The sequence below is a fragment of the Panthera onca genome, chromosome C2 (genome assembly GCF_046562875.1).
Source record: "Panthera onca isolate mPanOnc1 chromosome C2, mPanOnc1 haplotype 2, whole genome shotgun sequence".
In the NCBI taxonomy this organism is placed as follows: Eukaryota; Metazoa; Chordata; class Mammalia; order Carnivora; family Felidae; genus Panthera; species Panthera onca.
The window spans coordinates 57,607,501-57,627,181 of NC_138347.1; the positions used below are offsets into that span (position 1 = coordinate 57,607,501).

A 19,681-nucleotide genomic window follows, 5' to 3' on the forward strand; every position below is an offset into this window, starting at 1 on the left:
AAACATGAATAGACACTTCTCTAAAGAAGACATCCGGATGGCCAACAGGCACATGAAAAGATGTTCAACGTCGCTCCTTATCAGGGAAATACAAATCAAAACCACACTCAGATACCACCTCACGCCAGTCAGAGTGGCCAAAATGAAGAAATCAGGAGACTATAGATGCTGGAGAGGATGTGGAGAAACAGGAACCCTCTTGCACTGTTGGTGGGAATGCAAACTGGTACAGCCACTCTGGAAAGCAGTGTGGAGGTTCCTCAGAAAATTAAAAATAGACCTACCCTATGACCCAGGAATAGCACTGCTAGGAATTTATCCAAGGGATACAGGAGTACTGATGCATAGGGGCACCTGTACCCCAATGTTTATAGCGGCACTCTCAACAATAGCCAAATTATGGAAAGAGCCTAAATGTCCATCAACTGATGAATGGATAAAGAAATTGTGGTTTATATACACAATGGAATACTACGTGGCAATGAGAAAAAATGAAATATGGCCTTTTGTAGCAACATGGATGGAACTGGAGAGTGTGATGCTAAGTGAAATAAGCCATACAGAGAAAGACAGATACCATATGGTTTCACTCTTATGTGGATCCTGAGAAACATAACAGAAACCCATGGGGGAGGGGAAGGAAAAAAAAAAAAAAAAAAAAAGAGGTTAGAGTGGGAGAGAGCCAAAGCATAAGAGACTGTTAAAAACTGAGAACAAACAGAGGGTTGATGGGGGGTGGGAGGGAGGGCAGGGTGGGTGATGGGTATTGAGGAGGGCACCTTTTGGGATGAGCACTGGGTGTTGTATGGAAACCAATTTGACAGTAAATTTCATATATTAAAAAATAAAAAAAATAATAAATAAAAAAAAATAGGATTAATAAACAAGTTGAGCAAAATTGGAGAATACAAGATCAATATTAAAAAGTCATTTGGGGGGTGCCTGGGTGGCAGAGACAGTTAAAAGTCCGACTTCAGCTCAGGTCATGATCTCACGGTTTGTGAGTTCAAGCCCCACATTGGGCTCTGTGATGACAGCTCAGAGCCTGAAGCCTGCTTTGAATTCCATGTCTACCTTTCTCTCTGTCCCTCCTCTACTCACAGTCTGTCTCTGTCTCTCTCTCACTCACTCTCTCAAAAATAAATATTAAAAAAAATTTTTTTTAATCATTTGGAATTCTATACACTAGCAATGAACAATTCAAAAACAAAATTGAGTAAACTATTCCATTGACAATAGCATCACACACACAAAATAAGAATAGATTTGACAAAAGAAATTAAATACATATACTCAGAACTATAACACACTATTGAAAGAAGTGGAAGACATCTCATTTTCGTGGATTAGGAGACAATTAGTAAGATAGGAATATGTCCCTAATCGATCTACAGATTCAATAGAATCCTTAGTCAAATCCCAAGTGGCTTTTTTGTAAAAAAAAAAAAAAAAAAAAAAAAGTTTTTAAATTCATTTATTTTTGAATGGGGGCATGAGTGGGGGATGGGCAGAGAGGGAGACACAGAATCCAAAGCAGGCTCCAGGCTCTGAGCCAGATTGGGCTTGAACTCACAAACCATGAAATCATGACCTGAGTCAAAGTTGATGCTTAACCCACTGAGCCACCTATATGCCCCACAACTGGCTTTTTTGTAAAAATTGATGAGTTGATCTTAAACTTTATATAGAAAGTCAAGGGACCTGGAATAGCCAAAACAATCTTGGAGAAAAACCAACTTGAAAGTCCCAGATTTCAGAACGTACTACCAAGCTATAGTGATCAAGACTGTCATACTCGCTTCAAGACAGACATATAAGCCAAACAAAACAAAACCATATGTTTATGTGATCAATTGATTTTGGAAAACGGTGCTAAGACAATGTAATAGGAAAAGAACAATCTTTTCAACAAATGGTGCTAGGACAGCTGGATATCCACATAAAGGAAATTAACTTGGATCTCTATCTCGCACCATATACAAAAATTAACTTGAAACTGAGCATAGACCTAAATGTATGAGCTAAAACTGTAAGACTCTTAGAAGAAAATGGAAATAAAACTTTGTGATCTTGGCTAAGGAAGCATTTCGTAAATACTGACAACAAAAACATGAACAACAAAGAAAAACTAAATAAATTAGACTTCATCAAAATTAAAAACTCTTATATTTTAAATGACAGCATCAAAAAAATGGTAACACAACCCAAAGAATTAGAGAAAATATTTGTAGATCATATATCTAATAAGGGATTTGTATTAAAATACAAAAAGAAATCTTACAACTCAGTAATGAAAATACAAACAACTCAATTGAAAAATAGGCAAAGGATCTGAATAGACATGTCTTTAAATATACACATATATGTATATGTAAATAACCAATAAATACATGAGAAAATACCCAGTATCATTAGCCACCAGGGAAAGTCAAATCAAAACTGCAACAATACCACCTCATATCCACGAAGATGCCTAAAATAATAAAATTAAAAAAACAGATCATAACAAGTGTTATCAAGAATGTGGAGAAATTGTAACCCTCATACATTGCTGGTAGAATTATAAAAGGGTACAGTCATTTTGGAGAACTGTTCCTCAAAAGGTTAAAGATATGGTTGCCCTAGAACCCAGCAATTCCACTCCAAGTTACATAACAAAGAAAAATGATAACATATGTCCATGAAATAACTTATACACAAATGTTCACAAACAGCATTATTCAAAATCATCACAAAGTTGAAACGATCCAAATGTTTATCAGTTAATAAATAGACAAACAAATGTGGTATATCCATGCAATGGAATACTATTCAGCCATTAAAGTGACTGATAAGTACTGCAACAGGAATAAATCTTAAAAAGACTATGCCATGTGAAGGAAGCCACACAGAAAATACCACATACTGTATTATTTCATTTATATGAAGTGTCCAGAATAGCTAATCCATAGAGACAAAAGTAGACTAGTTAACTGCCAGGAATTAGAAGGGGAAGGAGTGGGTAGTAACTAAAGACACAGGGTTTCTTTTAGTGCAATACAAGTATTCTGCAAGCAAATATTGTAGGGTGACACAATTCTGTGAATATACTAAAATTCCTTGAACTGCACACTTTAAAAGGATGAATTTTATGATCTCAAAATTATATATCAATTAAAGTGTTTTAAAAAAATCCGAGTATCTCAGATATCAGAACCAAAATGATAACATTCGAAGGAAGAGGCTTACAGCTTAGGAGATGGGGGCATGACCCGTCTGGTTGAATGTCTATCTTTCCAAAGCCTAACTATTTAAACCATGGAAATGGTACAGAATGATAAGAAAGAAAACTATAAATGCAGGTTGAAGGCACTCAACAGGCTTGACATTATTATCTATGTGGTATAGAGCCCATGAAAAAGTTCTAGCCAGCATGTGACCTGACTTCATGAACATCATGAGGATAAATCATTAATAAAATAGACTGTCAAGCATACTACAACATGTTGGAAAGCAATATAAAGAAATGAAAATACATGTCCCTGGCTTTAAAATTCTTCAATAACAACAATGAGAAAAAGTGCAACCATAGTGAAAATTAAAAAAGAAAAAGGTTTCTTTTCAATAATATAAATCATAGAGAGGAGAGATCAGTAGAAATTGGAATGAACAACCTTTTAAAAACCACACAGAACACATGGAATTCAAACTAGGCCTTAAAAAGTGAATGGAATTTAGATAAACTGAGGAGAGGAATTAGAGGTCAAGGAATTAGGAGGTCAAGTGCCTATCCCAAACTACAACAAATTTGGATATAGTCATGCACAAAGTCAATTTCTTACCTCCAACCTTACCCCATTGAAAATGAGAAGGTCGCCAGAGTAATATTACTAAAACATCATTACTTGACTTTGGCATTTGGTAATTGTTGTCTCCATTATAAAGTTCACTTATAATCTGTAATCATATGTAATATGATTTCATATTAATCTGTAAGATTTCCTATTAATCTGTTCATAATCTGTAATCACTTATGATCTGTAATCATACCCAGCTCTTTAAAGACAGCCATCTTTTCAACTTCCAATTTTCATCTTTTAACTCCCCCCAACAAACCTTGCTCCCAGCCCATACCCCAGCCAACCCTCTTTCCAGGAACACTCAAATAAAATACTCATCAAACTCCAAATATGATTTTCTTTCATATGCCTGTCACTGCCTTTATGTTCATTTTTACCCATCTAAAATACTCTGCCCATCAATGTGCTGCTTATTCTCTAATGCCAAGTTCAGTTAACACCTTAAGTCTTCCTGAGCCTCCCTCTATTTGCTCTTGCTCAGATAAGTAACAGGCCTCTCAAATCATTTCCTGCAAACTGCTTTGCTGTTTCTTCTTCACCTTCCTTCACTTTATCTCCCATACTTACTGTTGGAGTATCCAGCAGCTCAGATCTTTGACCTCTTCTCCCTTAGTAATATAAATAGCATGTTGGAAGATGACAAGAATATAATTTGTTGCCTCAACTGCCTTCAGGTCCTTACTAAATGATGCACTATTTTAAAACTGCAATTCTAATGTGCAGCCTCAACACTCCATATTCAAACATCTTATTTATTTTTTCTCCATAACACTTATTGCTTTCTAACATACTATATGTTTGACCTATTTATGGTTCATCATCTGTCTTGCCCATGAGAAAGTAATTTCATTTGGCAATTATACCTCAATAAAGCAAATAAAGAAAGGAAAGGAAGGAAGGAAGGAAGGGGAGGAGAAGAGAGGAAAGGAGAGGAAAGGAAAGGAAAGGAAAGGAAAGGAAAGGAAAGGAAAGGAAAGGCAAGGCAAGGAAAGGCAAGGAAAGGAAAAGGGAGAGAGGGAGGAAGGGGAGGAAGAAGGAAGGAAGGAAGGAAGGAAGGAAGGAAGGAAGGAAGGAAAAGAGAGAAAGAAAAAAACAGAGAAAGGCAGGCAAGAAGGAAGGATAGAAAGAAGAAGGAAAGGAAGGAAGGGAGAGAGGAAAGGAGGAAGTTTCCAAAAGGGTAGGGGTTTTGCCTGTTTTGTTGACTATTGTATCCCTAGCATTAAAATATTGCCTGGCACATAGAAAATACTCAATGATTTTATGTTACAAAGCACATATGTTATAAAAGTCGATTTCCTAATGTGAGTTGAACTCACTCTCTTGGGATACAATAGGAAAGTATACATCATTTTCATCAACATTTCACTTTAATGCGTCCTCATATTCCTAACTTCCATGTTTTCCCAGGAGAGAAACAAAATGTTATTCTGTATTTCAGTTGATAACTTTTATATTTTCAACGTGGGTAACTTGCAAATAAAGGAAATTTAACTTAATATCTTCATTTGCTCATTATGTAATTGACTTTACACCAATAATGCAAAGAATAATTTGATATAAGGTTAATAAATTTATAATTTATGTAAATTGTATTTATACACTGCCACTAAGTTGACCACAGAAAATCCTACAGAACTAAGAAACCAAAGGAACAATAGCCAGATAGATACCTGACAGAGTTAATGGTGAGTTAGATTCAGCCCCATAAATAACAACTAAGGACAAGATAGTTGGCTAATGGAACCAAAGCATTACCTTTACTACTACTGAAAGCTTGAGTGAAGGTACAGGGCAACAACGGACTTCCTAACTGTGAACTGCAGGCTTGGGCAGACTAACCCCACACAGTTACCAGCAGCACTGGATAACCAGCCAGACTTGAATATTCAAGAGCCTCCCCGTGAAAGACACTCTACCTGGCAAAGCCTGGAGGAGCAAGCCTCCCTCCGCACACCCTCGGGAGCCAGCACTCTCAAGATGAAAATGGAGCAGAACAGGGCATGTCCGGTTCCTCCCCTCCCTCAAATCCACCAATAAAATGAATTCCTTCCTTCTTTCTGGGGGAGGAGCCAATGAGGAGGGCGGGTACAGAATAACGGAAGTATTAAGAAGAAACGCTTCCTCTGAGAAATTAGAGGACCAGGATGTAAGGATTCCTCCCCACAAGAGTCCTAAGCCTTACTTCTGGTAATATCAGCGCTGCCTTTACCGAGAGTATCTGGCGGAAGTTGGGGCCTCTGGCCCGATCTTTCCGATCACAGTAGCAGGTACTACGGAAGCCTCCAGTTTCCACTCTAGGCAACATTTCAGGATGAAGGGAGAAAGGTTGCTCTCATTTTCTCTCACCCCTCCTTTGGTGTACCAGGAGGGGTAGGTACATACATTTTGGACTCTTTAGGCACCAAGGTAAAATCAACTGACCCTTCTCAGTGGAAATAAGGTAACTCCCAATATCCAAAAAGCAACTGTTAATTTTCATATTTATTGCAGTAATGTACAAAGAGTTTAAAGTCTTGAAATGGAAACGACTCCCTGTTTCCAACCTATCCTGCTACCAAAAACAGTCACTTACAACATTGGCGCTCTTTTTCTAATATGTTATGTATTGATTTATCACTTTAGACATTAGTTCTTAACTTCCTCATATAGGGAGACACTGGCAGTCTTACCCTGCTTTTTCTTTCCCCATCCCACAAAATAAAAAAATATCAAAAACTTTTTATTAAGTCAGTATTTAGTATCTCCATTAATGTTTTCGGCAGACCACGTGCTATTACCTTTTTTAACCAAATTTCATTTGCCTACAGTGTGTATACACCTTAGAAACAAAATCAAATTTCATTTTCCCCTAGAATTAACAATTTCTTTTTTTTAAACACTTCTAAGTTTTCTTTATTACCCATTGCTAATTTTTCCCACCGCTTCCAACAGTTGCTATTTCACTTGTCCACATGCTTACGCCTCTTTTTTTCAAGATACCTGTCAGGTCTCTGCTTTTCCTGAAGTCACTCTAACCCGTCTTAACTTGTTGCTCTCCAAGCTCGCTGTACGCCTCTGATCCTGGCACTTGCATTGGCCATCATCTGGGGAACCGCCTTCAACTCTCTCTAGTGTTAGATCTGCTCTTTCCAGATTCCATGGCTTCCTCTTTTGCTAGAATTAACTCCTCATTTTAGAGTAACTACCTAAAACTTAGAGAATGGGAAGGAAACGTTTTTAGACCTTACTTGCTTGAAAGTGACACCCTATTGTTCTCTCAACTTCTTTATAATTTGTTTATGGACAAACCGTGAGGGTTGAAAATCATTTTCATCACAGTTTTCAAGATATTCCTCCTTCAGATGGCTGTTGAAAATCTGATGTTATTCTTACTCCCAATAATTTGTAAGTTACCTGTTTGTTTTCTTTTGTGGAGACTTTTAGAATTTTCTCATGATCTTGGTGATCTGAATTTCATGAGGCAATACTTTGGTCTGAGTGTATCTTACTTGTTACTATCTTATTTTTCTTTTAGCTAATTATCCAGGTCTCTTGAAAGTCACTTTCAATCTGGAGATTCATAGCCTTCATTCGTGGACATGGTCTTGTATTATTTTGTTATGAATTTTTCTTCCCATTTTCTTTTACTTTCGTATACTTTCGTTTGGGATCATTTATTATTTAAACATTAAAACTACTGTGTACCAAAAACCATACAACCTAGGAATAAACCTAACAAAAGAGGTGAAAAATCTGGACACTGAAAACTATAGAAAGCTTATGAAAGAAATTGAAGAAGACACACACAAAAAAAGGAAAAATATTCCATGCTCATGGATTGGAAGAACAAATATTATTAAAGTGTTGATACTATGCAAAGCAATCTATACATTCAATGCAATCTCTATCAAAATAACACTAGCATTCTTCACAGACAATCAATCCTAAAATTTGTATGGAACCAGAAAAGACCCCAAATAGCCAAAGCAATCTTGAAAAAGAAAACAAAAGATGGAGGCATCACAATCCCAGACTTAAGATGTATTACAAAGCTGTAATCATCACAACAGTGTGGTATTGGCACAAAACCAGACACTCAGATCAATGAAACAGAATAGAGAACCCAGAAATGGACCCACAAATACATGTGGCCAACTAATCTTTGACAGAGCAGGAAAGAATATCCAATGGAATAAAGGTAGTCTCTTCAGCAAGTGGTGCTGGGAAAACTGGACAGCAACATGCAGAAAAATGAACCTGGACCACTTTCTTACACCATACAAAAATAAACTTAAATGGATGAAAAACCTAAATGTAAGACAGGAAGCCATCAAAATCCCAGAGGAGAAAGCAGACAAAAACCTATTTGACCTCAGCCACAGCAACTTCTTACTCCATATGTCTCCAGAGGCAAGGGAAACAAAAGCAAAAATGAACTATTGGGACCTCATCAAAATAAAAGCTTCTGCACACCAAAGGAAACAATCAGCAAACCAAAGGAATGGGAGAAGATATTTGCAAATGACATATCAGATAAAGGGTTAGTATCCAAAATCTATGAAGAACTTATCAAACTCAACACCCAAAAAACAAATAATCCACTGAAAAAATGGGCAAAAGACATGAACAGACACTTCTCCAAAGAAGACATCCAGATGGCTAAAAGACACATGAGAAAATGCTCAACATCAGTCATCATCAGGCAAACACAAATTAAAACCACAATGAGATACTATCTCACACCAGTCAGAATGGCTAACGTTAACAACTCAAGCAACAACAGATGTTGGCGAGGATGCGGAGAAAGAGGATCTCTTTTGCACTGCTGGTGGGAATGCAAACTGGTGCAGCCACTCTGGAAAACAGTATGGAAGTTCCTCAAAAAATTAAAAATTGAACTACCCTATGACCCAGCAATTGCACTACTAGGTATTTATCCAAGGGATACAGGTGTGCTGTTTCAAAGGGGCACATGGACCCCAATATTTACAGTAGTGCTATCAACAAGAGCCAAAGTATGGAAAGAGCCCAAATGTCCATCAATGGATGAATGGATAAAGAAGTGGTATATATATATATATATATATATATATATATATATATATACACACACACAATGGAGTATTGCTTGGCAATCAAAAAGAATGAAATCTTGCCCTTTGCAACTATGTGGATGGAACTAGAGGGTATTATGGTAAGCAAAATTAGTTAGAGAAAGACAGATATCACATGACTTCACTCATATGAGGACTTTCAGACACAAAAAAGATGAACACAGGGAAGGGAAGCAAAAATAATATAAAAAACAAGGAGGGGGACAAAACATAGGAGAGTTAAATGCAGAGCACCAACTGAGAGTTGCTGGAGGAGTTGTTGGTGGGGGGATGAGCCAAATGGGTCAGGGATAACAAGGAAGACATTTGTCAGGATGTATAGAGTACCTTATGTAGAGTACCTTATGTATAGTACCTTTCATTTCCTCTGGAGGTGGCATCAGGGTGGGCATATGCTGCATGGGGTAAGGGGGGTACCTAGATGACTGTCTAATCCTAATTTGTATCTTAACCCAATTCATTAGTTTTTAGTCTCCATTACTCCTCATCACTCAGGCTATATAACAAAATACCATAGACTGAGTGGCTTATTAACAGCAGAAATGTATTGCTCACAGTTCCGGAGGCTGGGCACCAGCATGGGTTCTGGAGGCTGAGTACCAGCATGGTTGGATTCTGGTAACAGTCCTCTTCCAGATTGCAGGATGCAGGTTGCAGACTTCTCATTGTATCCTCACATGGTGGAAGAGACAAAGGAATTTCTAGGGCCTTTTTCATAAGGGCACTAATCCCATTCATTACAGTTTCACCCTCATGATTTGATCACCTCCCAGAGGCCCTGCCTCCTAATACCATGACCTTGGGGGTTAGGATTTCAACAGATGAATTTGGGGAGTGGGGACACAGACATTCAGACCATAATACCCCTCCTCTGATTAATTGTTACCTCTAATGCCTGAGCCTTTCCACTGTTTGACAAATGAATAGGTTTGCACTTTGTTACCTCCCTTTGCTTGCTTTTAAGATTCATCCTCCCCTACACTATTAAATGTTTCTTCCATGCACTTGCTATATTTCCCCAATTTTTATCTTTCTAGTCCACTGCTGTCTTCTCTCCCATTCTCATTATCTTGTATTGTATAAATCAGTACCTTTTTTATTCCTTCCTGTAATTTTGCTGGAAATTTGGGAGAAAGTGGAGAGATGAACACATTTGTTCAATCAGCCATGTTTACCTGACAGGTTTCAGTGAATTTTAAAGTGCATCTACAATGCTAGTCATAGGGGAGTATATCAAGCAGTAAAGGATTTGGTGTCTGCCCTAAAAATTGTAAGAATTCAATTGCATTTTGAGGTAATAGTTCAGCAATAGCCACAAGGCAGTAAAAATTAATGGTATAGACAAGAAGTAATGTGGTCATTTAGATGAAGGATTAAGTGATATGTGACCTTGATCTTGATCAACAGAATACCCTTCTCCTGAGTATTTAAGAAGAAGAGAGATTGTGTCACAGGCTAAGGGAACTTAAGAGCTACATGTCTTAAAGATTATACCAAGTTGTGATGGAATAAGAAGTCCAAATTCCAGTACATGTTTTACACTGATGGTTAAAGTCTATTTGCTCTGTTGATCTACTCCTAAAGTTCCTTCTCCTACTCATCAGCATACATAACTCCTGAAATGCTCTAACTGATTTACTGTAATAACTGGTTTACATTTTTCATGCAGACAGCATCTGAAATTATAATAATTTTAGCTAGTCCCTGCCTAGTATTCTTATCTGAAGTGTTCTGTTACTTGCTCATTCAGCTCTACAGTGTCTTATATTGTCCTTAATCTTCTGTATACAAAATAATATAATAGGTGTATTTCTGATAGCTTTCTCCCCATTCTCCCAAAGTCCCAATAAAAATCACATAAACCTATTGAATTGGTACGTATGGATACATGTGTTTCCCTAAACCAGGAAAGATATGCTTGTAGCTGTATTTGAGGAGGTAAAAAAAAAAAAAAAGCCAGGAGATGCTATAGTTTGATTTTACAAAATAAAAGCATGAACAATCTTTGTAATAGTTTCAATTTTTGAAGTTTTAGGACTTGACAAAAACTTCCAGAATTTCAATAACAGCTTTCTAATATTTTATAGTCCTGCCAAGTTAAACAGCATCAGTTGTGAGATTTATCTGCAAGAGCACATGACTAATGACCTTTAAGGCAACTCGCCTCATATGTCAACTAGAAAAAAACATGAGCTATAACTATTGAGATTAGTTGCTTTTCTTATTTTACCCACTTATGTAACTCAATATGTGGCATAGTAGATGTAACATAAGTGCATGGAGGTGTTTTTAAGGACAGTTTTTCTCCAAAAAATGTCATTTTTGAAACTAATTATTAAGAAATTTCCAGTTTTTGGCATTTTAATCTAAAATATGTCAGTGTTTCTCAAAGTAATTGGGTTGAATTTTTCTACAAATGTGTATATTGGCTTATGTTAATCTTGGCTGAACAAACTGTTACCGTGAGATTGCACTTAAAACAACTGGTGGGATTTGTGAAAAATACATTTCAACCACTAATAATTTGCCTTAATATTACACATTTCTTCAAGCAACTCAAACGAATTTATAAGACATTTATTTTTGTTCTAAATGTCTTATGATATTTTACAAATTCCAGACATTCCTTTTATTACAGAGAATTTTTACTCTTCCCGTAAGGAATGATTATCAATAAAATGTTACAGATAAGAAAACAGAAATATATATGGAGGTTTTATTCGCCATTCAGAAGGCTTTGTTCTAAAACAGCTAGCAACAATACTGACATTAAGTTCTGTGTTTATGATCCATGGTTATCACCAAAAGTAGGCTAGTGTCGAGGTTAACCACAGTCTACAGCATGAAAACAGAAAGAGTCTGGTATCCAGGTCGTTTACTTTCAGACTTTAGTCACACGGGCCTGAGGTTAAATACTGGTCTGCTACCTCTAAGCAGTTCTACCGAAGAAGCAGTTCACTTCTTCATTTGTTGACAGGAGTAAAGGCACCAGGTCATGGCAAGTAACAAATGGAGACTATTACTAACTTCTACAACAGAAGTAGCAGTCAGTGGGTCAGGACTTGCTAGTCCCTGGTCAAAAAGCCAGGAACCTGCCTGTCTTTAAGGGGTACATTTAGGTGAAAAGACATTTTGACAGACTTCTTCAGGAGAAACGTAGCCAGTATTTTGGAATTGTGTCTGATAGGTTATCTTGTTTTCTTTTATTCTGTATATTAAAAAATGGCGTCTTTGGCCCTCCCCCTCCAGGGCGCCGCCCGGGGTCGTTCATTCCGCGCCAGGCCTGCCAGACACCTGGGTTCTCCTTCAGCTGTTCGCCAACGGGGCCAGCATGTCGGGTCCTGCCGCGGAGACCATCTAGTCCTCCATCTAGGTCTGCCCCATCACGCGGCCGGATGGTGTCAGTGTGGCTGGCAGTGTCCACAGTGGAACCATCCTGAAGGTGAGGGAGGAGGCAGGGGCCATTGTCAGCACCCGGGACTGTAACAGCCGCGTGGCCGCCCTGGCCCGGATGGAGCGCACCGACTTCTGTCGCCCTTGTGCATCCGCGAGATGGTGCACTTATACGCAGGTATCACCTCCACCCCCAAGCATTCCATGAAAGTCCAGGTCAACGTGATGTCTGAAAACATCCTCACAGGTACTAAAAAGCTGACCAACAAGGCCACCCTGTGGTACGTGCCCCTGTCACTGAAGAATGTGGACAAGGTCCTGGAGGTCCTGGAGGTGCCTCCAGTCATGTATCCCCGACTGGAGCAGGAGTAGGAGGGCCGGAAGCGGTACAAGACCCAGAAGCTGGAGCGCATGCAGACCAAGTAGAGGAAGGGAGATGTCATCCAGCCTGTCCTGAACCCAGAGCCGGACACGGTCAGCTACAGCCAGTCCAGCTTGATCCACCCGGTGGGGCCTTCCGACTGCACCCTGCACGGCTTTATGCATGGAGATGTCACCATGAAGCTCGTGGACGAGATGGCCAGGATTGTGGCCACACACCACTGCAAGACCAACATAGTCACTGCGTCTGTGGACGCCATTAACTTACACGACAAGCTCAGAAAAGAGTGCATCATTACCATCTCTGGGCACATGACATTCACGAGCAACAGGTCCGTGAAAATCGAGGTGTTGGTGGACGCCAACCCCGTGATGGACAACTCACAGAAGCACTACCGGGCTGCCAGTGCCTTCTTCACCTACATGTGCCTGAGCCAGGAGAACAAGTCACTGCTGGTACCCCAGCTCGTGCCCGAGACCAGGGACGAGAAGAAGCGTTTTGAGCAAGGCAAAGGGCAGTACCTGCAGATGAAGGCAAAACGACAGGGCCCGACAGAGCCCCAGCCCTAGGCGCCCGGTCCCAAGTCGGGTCTGCGGTGGCCCCAGTGTCTAGTCCCTTCAAATTTACCCCCTTGGCCAAAAACCCAATCCACGTTGTGAGCTGGTGTTGTGTGAAGCGTTCGTCTTGCAGTGTTAACCTGTGCTCTCTCCTGAAAACCTGCACACCAAAGCTTCATTTATACCACTCCAGTGTCGTCCCTCCCGCCGGAGAGACTCCCGACGGAATGCTTGCGTGCACGCTGCACAATGTGTACAGAATCCAGCATCACTAATAAACCTGCTGTTTGGCTGGGGGGAACAAATGGCTGTTTGCATTGTTATTAAAAACACGGAGCTAATAATGAATCATAACAAACCTTCAAACTTGTTTTACTTCAAGTAACAAGTTTTCTGCCTTTCTGAGGATGCGCATCATGTAAAAAATGTTAAGCATTTTGGACATGATATACCTCTATGATAGCATTTTTAAGCCATATTATGTACTTTCATGCCTTCTTAAATAGAGCACATGAAATATAATTTAAAATCTTTTTGGAGGTTGCATTTGGCTCCCACTCTTACACCCATTGCAGTACATTTAACTCCACAGAGACAGCAATGGGACAAGTGAGAGCCAGACCAGCACTAGGTGACTCTGTGCCTCCCTAAGGAAAATAACTTAATATGGGCAAAGGAGATCCTAAGAAGCCAACAGGCAAAATGTCATCGTATGCATTCTTTGTGCAAACTTGCCTAGAGGAGCACAAGAAGCACCCAGATGCTCCAGTTGGCTTCTGAGAGTTTTTTGAGAAGTGCTCAGAGAGGTGCAAGACCAGGTCTGCTAAAGAGAAAGGAAAATTTGAAGACATGGCAAAGGCGGACAAGGCCCATTATGAAAGAGAAATGAAAACTTATATCCCCCCTAAAGGGGAAACAAAAAAGAAGTTTAAGGATCCCATTGCTCCCAAGAGATTTCCTTCAGCCTTTTTCTTGTTTTGTTCTGAGTATTGCCCCCAAATCAAAGGAGAACACTCTGGCCTATCCATTGGTGATGTTGCAAAGAAACTGGGAGAGATGTGGAATAACTCTGCCGCAGATGATGAGCAGCCTTATGAAAAGAAGGCTAAGGATATTGCTGCATACTGAGCTAAAGAAAAGCCTGAGGCTACAAAGGGAGTTGTCAAGCCAAAAAAAGCAAAAAAAAAGAAGAAAAAGGAGGAGGACCAGGAAGATGAAGACAATGATGGTGAATAAGTTGGTTCTAGAGCAGTTTTTTTTTTCTTGTCTATAAAGCATTTAACCCCCCTGTGCACAGCTCCTTTTAAAGAAAAAAAAAATTAAAATGTAAGGCTATGTAAGATTTGTTTTTTAAGTTGTACCGTGTCTTTTTTTTTTTTTTTTTTTGTATAGCTAACACACTGTGGAATGTGTCTTTAGATAGCCCTGTCCTGGTAGTATTGTCAAAAGTCACTAACCTTGCCTGGTACAGTATGCAGGTTGTAAATTGGCATGGGAATTTAAAGCAGGTTCTTGTTAGTGCACAGCACAAATTAGTTATATATGGGGATGGTAGTTTTTTCATCTTCAGTTGTCTCTGATGCAGCTTATGTGAAATAATTATTGTTCTGTTAACTGAATACTACTCTGTAATGGCAAAAAAAAAAAGTTGTAGCTGTTTTGTTGACATTCTGAATGCTTCTAAGTAAATACAATTTTTAATTAAAAAATAAAATATTTTTAATGATCTATGGTCCTCTCTGTGAGTAATGGATCATGCTCTATTCGTTCTTTCAATAAGCATTTATTGGGTACCTCGATGAGAGGAAAACTCCTTTTCTTGATGAACTTACACTATGATATGAGAGATAGACAAGAGAATTAAACTTATAAAGCAACTTTATAATAACTATGCTATAGTCATAGATAGCCACAAGGTATTGTAAGAGCTCAGAAATGGAGCACCTAATTCAAAGCCAGGATGTGTGCTTTGGGAGAGGGGTTGGGAGAAGTTTCCCCAAAACAGGTGATTTCTAAAGATAAAGAGAAGTTAGCCAGCTAGAGAAAAGGGAAGAGCATGGAGAATTTTAAGAACTCAAAGAAGTTGTTTTGTCACTACAATGGGTTAAGGTGGCAGAACTGTAAGACATTTAATGATGGAGAGGTAGACATAAATCAAATAATAAGAATTTTGAATGCCAAGATTAAGAGTTTGACATTTATTATGAAGGTTATTTGGAGCCATTGGAGATTTTAAGTTTAAGTGGCTATGTAATTAGCAGACAAAATAGACATGAGGACAAGAAATATTGGGGCACCTGGGTGGCTCAGTCAGTTAGGCGCCTGACTTTGGCTCAGGTCATGATCTCATGGTTCATGAGTTCAAGCCCCACATCAGGATGTCTGCTGTCAATACAGGGCCTGCTTCATATCCTTTATCATCTTGCTCTCTTCCCCTCCCTTGCTTATACTCTCTCTCTCTCTCTCTCTCTTTATCTTTATCTCTATCTTTATCTCTCAAAAATAAACATTAAAAAAAGAAATATTACCACAGGTATAGATGGACATGTCATAGTTTAAAAACAAATCAATTTGTTAAAAAAACACAACAGTCATTAATGCGTATGCACCTATTAACATAGGTTCAAAATACACAAAGCAAAAACTGAATGAAATAGAAATAGACAGAGTAGAGAATGAGATCCTTGAAATTTCTCCTTAAGTCTTTGATAGAACAAATAGTTGGAAAGAAAATAAGCATGTGCAAGATTTAAACAGTAGTTACCAACTTAAATTAATTGATTTTATAAAATACTGCATCCAACAATGGGAAAATATACATTCTTTACAAATCCACATAGAAAGTTCACCAAGACAGAGCATATGCTGGACCCGTAGCCTGCCAGTTTTCGAGGATGCTGGCAGAAGATCTAACACTCCAGGATCAGAGATAAAGGACCTTATTACTCATGGCAATTGTTATAGCCAGATTATCAGCATTAGTGTCAGTTCACTGAGCACCAGTTCCCACAGAATGACACAAAAAGTGTCAGATGCTAACTGAACACACAATAGAGTCCAGTACAGGAGAGGAATCCCGACTTTAGGGAACCCAAATATTTTAATATTAGACAGTGAGCCTGCCTGACCTTTGCCTATGAGGGAAACATGATCTTTATTATATTTATAATAATAGGCAATAAACAAGCCTTCCTGTTATTCTGGAGGGTGACATTATTTCTGTTTTTAAAGACTATTTTCTATATAAATATCTTTGAAAAAGTAATCCAGAGCAAAGATCATTAGTACCTCTGCTCACAAGACATGAGAATTTACAAGGGATCTACAGAGATGTGTTTTTTAACAATAGTATTGGCATAAAGAAAGGCAAATAAATTAATGTAGTAGAATATGCCATCAATAAAGAGATACACACATTTGAGCAACTGCTTTCCATAAAGGTACCAAACAATTCAGTGGGGGCAGAAAAGTCTTCCAACAGATCTGGGTAACTATATGAAAAAAATAAATGGACCTTTTCGCCTATGTCACACAATACACAATGATTAATTGGAGATGGATTTCTGACCTAAATGTAAAAGCTAAACTTCCAATGAAAATATATGAGAAATTCTTCATGACTATGAAGTAAGCAACAATTTCTCAGGACACAGAAAGCACCAGCCATACAAGAAATTTTGGTGATTGGACTTCATAATTAAAACCTTCTGTTCATCCAAAGACACAATTTAAGAAAATGATTAAGCAGAACATAGATTGAGAAAATATTTTCAACAAATATATCTCATAAAGGACTTGTATGAACAGAAAAGCTAGGTTGCACATAGATAAGGAAATTTTAGAGGGGTACATTGGAAGGACAAGGGGCAAGAGAGAAGAGAGTACTGTATGAATGCTTGAAGCCTTGAGTCACCAGGTGTAGACTGGAGAGGAGAAGAAAGTAAGAAAGTGGACTTTATATAATAGAAGACAATTAAGCAGTTATTAGGCTAAAGTTTTTGGACTCTATTTGTAGAAGCAAATATAGATGCAAGAAGAAAAAGAAGTAGAGGAAAAGAAGACAATAACAAAACAAAGCACACCTTAGAATTTAACATCACATATATACAGCAGATCTGGGAAACAATGAGATGATAGATCCACTACCAAGGCACAAGTCAGCCCCTGACAAGGGGCTGCTGAAAAGTAGCAAAGTAATAATGAGGTAGGGATATTGAATGGACGATGTCAAGCACTGACAAAGAACCAACAAGCCAGGTACCAAAGCTTTCTATGATTGTGCAATCATCAGAAATTCAGCAGTTGAGGATTACTAGAGAAGAGTGAGGGTAGCTAGTTGGTAATAGCAATAATGAACACTTATTATATAGTATGCATAGTTAGGCATTTTCATATTCAGTTTTCACAATACCCCTATGATAGTATTCCCTCATCCTCATTCACAGATGATCAAAATCATTCACAGATGATTAAACTGAAATCATAGAGCCTAAGTAATTCATCCCAGGTTATAGAATTTGTCAATGGCAGGGCTGGATTCAAAACTGTGTCTCTTTGACTATAGAGTTAGTGTCCTTTATACCATATCATGCTAATAGCTAGATAGCCTAGGCTCTAAGTGAGAAGGAATGTGAAGGAGTGGTGGTGCTGGTTATAAGGAGGTTAGATGGTCAAAAATGTAGACAATCCACTTCTAACCCATAGGAGATCAGAGTAGGACCATACTACCTACCACTGAAAGAGGTCTGAAGAGACCTTCTATCCTCAAAGAAGAGCAAAGTATTGTTTACTAGGTTGATGACATGTTCTTTAAAGACATTGGGTGTGTAAGGGAGATTTTTGTGATTCATAGGGCATACAATAGACCATTTAAGGAGCTGTTATTCCAAACCTAAACTGAAATCTTTGAAAAATTAGGTCTTTTATTTATAGATTTTGTTTTAATTCTTTTCCCTTTGTCTTCAAGTTCATAGTTCCTACTTCTCACGGTTGCTGATGTCTTTGAATGGAGAAGCAACTCTCCCTTCTCCTAATGTGATTCTTCTAACCTTGAAGATGGTCATAAACCTGATAGCCAAGCTTATTAAAATCATATATAAAACTTAATAAAATTATGTCCTACATAAGAGCAAATTGACTTTGAAGGAGGACCTGGGAGACCTTCTACATGAGGAATGAGAACTTTTGTTCTTGTGATCTATTTTGGTTTTATTTTTGGTTTCAAGCTATGTTCTGAAGGGTTAAGGTTGCTGGTTAACTAAATGCCAGATAGGTAATGTGTTACTGAACATTAGCAGTATAATAAAACTACTAAATGCAATTTATTTAAACATTATTTAACCAACCTTAGTAAGTTGTAAACTAATGATATTTACCCAAACATTTTCAATTCTGAGGCCTTCTTTTTGGTCCCTATATTTGTTCATTATTTGGAAGGCAAACTAAAATATCTTTCAGAATCCAAAATCTAAATCTAAATTCAAACAAAGTGAATTTCTTTGGGGGAACTACTGACAATGACATTAGATCTTTGAGTTGAGCTTGGAGGTATTTTTTACACTGTATTGAAAATGGTGGTATCATAATTTATAAGAAGAGAATAGACTCAGAATGAGGTCTAAGAAGGAACATAGGAGATTTATTAAACTTTAGGTCCACATATCTTGTGGCAATTTCTGAACAACCTAACTACATTCTAATTTTCTAAAGTATTTTTTTTCTCCATAACACAGACTATCATTAGACTGTGTTAGGTTACAGAATGAAAAGTCTATTGGTCTAAACTAACGTCTTTGGGAAAGCTTATAGGAGACATATTTCTGTGATATTTAGATTTTCTATAATGAACATGTATAACTCATGCTCAGAAAAACAAAGAAAGAAAGCTCAATAAAAATGCAAAAAAAAGAGACCTAAGAAAAACTGTAAGCAGAATTTGGTAGATGTTCGAAATACATTGGAATAAAATTGAATTCTCCCAATTCAGAAAGTGTGTAACAAACTAATTCTTGAAGCAAACAGTCTTTGTCACAAGGGCTAGCTCTAAACTACTACGTGGGCCCCCAGCAAATTGATCCAAGTGCCTGCTACATTCTTCCACAAATTAATACAATAAAAGGAAGATCCAGGACCATCTTAAAAAGAAAAAAACCAAAATGACATTAAAAAGATCTTCTGTGCCCTCAGGAGGACATGAAAAAGACATAATCCCACCCACTTTTGTTTTGCAAAAGCTTATATCTGAAGATAGGAAGACAGATAGCAGGAACCCATGCCTTGGGCTTTTCTCTCTTTTATCCCTCTTACTGTTTACTGGAATACTGACATATCCTCAGATTCCTACACTACAGTTCTAACATAGGTAGCAATTGCCTTTATTTTTAGGATCATCATCACCTACAAACAAAAGAAATGTTA

The 19,681-nt window shown here is 38.1% G+C and overlaps 1 protein-coding gene and 2 pseudogenes across 1 annotated transcript in view; 2 read left to right on the forward strand and 1 right to left on the reverse strand.

Annotated features, from left to right (window-relative positions):
- The window catches only part of LOC132683744 (uncharacterized protein NECTIN3-AS1-like), a 67,252-nt gene extending 61,344 nt beyond the window's left edge, over positions 1-5,908 (reverse strand). Inside the window, exon 1 of the mRNA XM_060640081.3 lies at positions 5,756-5,908. The gene's annotated coding sequence lies outside the window, so the exon portion shown is untranslated. The remainder of the gene's footprint in view (positions 1-5,755) is intronic.
- A 6,355-nt stretch (positions 5,909-12,263) lies between these two features.
- LOC132684312 (cytosolic acyl coenzyme A thioester hydrolase pseudogene) lies at positions 12,264-13,652 on the forward strand (annotated as a pseudogene).
- Positions 13,653-13,930: 278 nt separating this feature from the next.
- On the forward strand, positions 13,931-14,576 carry LOC132682757 (high mobility group protein B1 pseudogene; annotated as a pseudogene).
- The last annotated feature ends 5,105 nt before the right edge of the window (positions 14,577-19,681 follow it).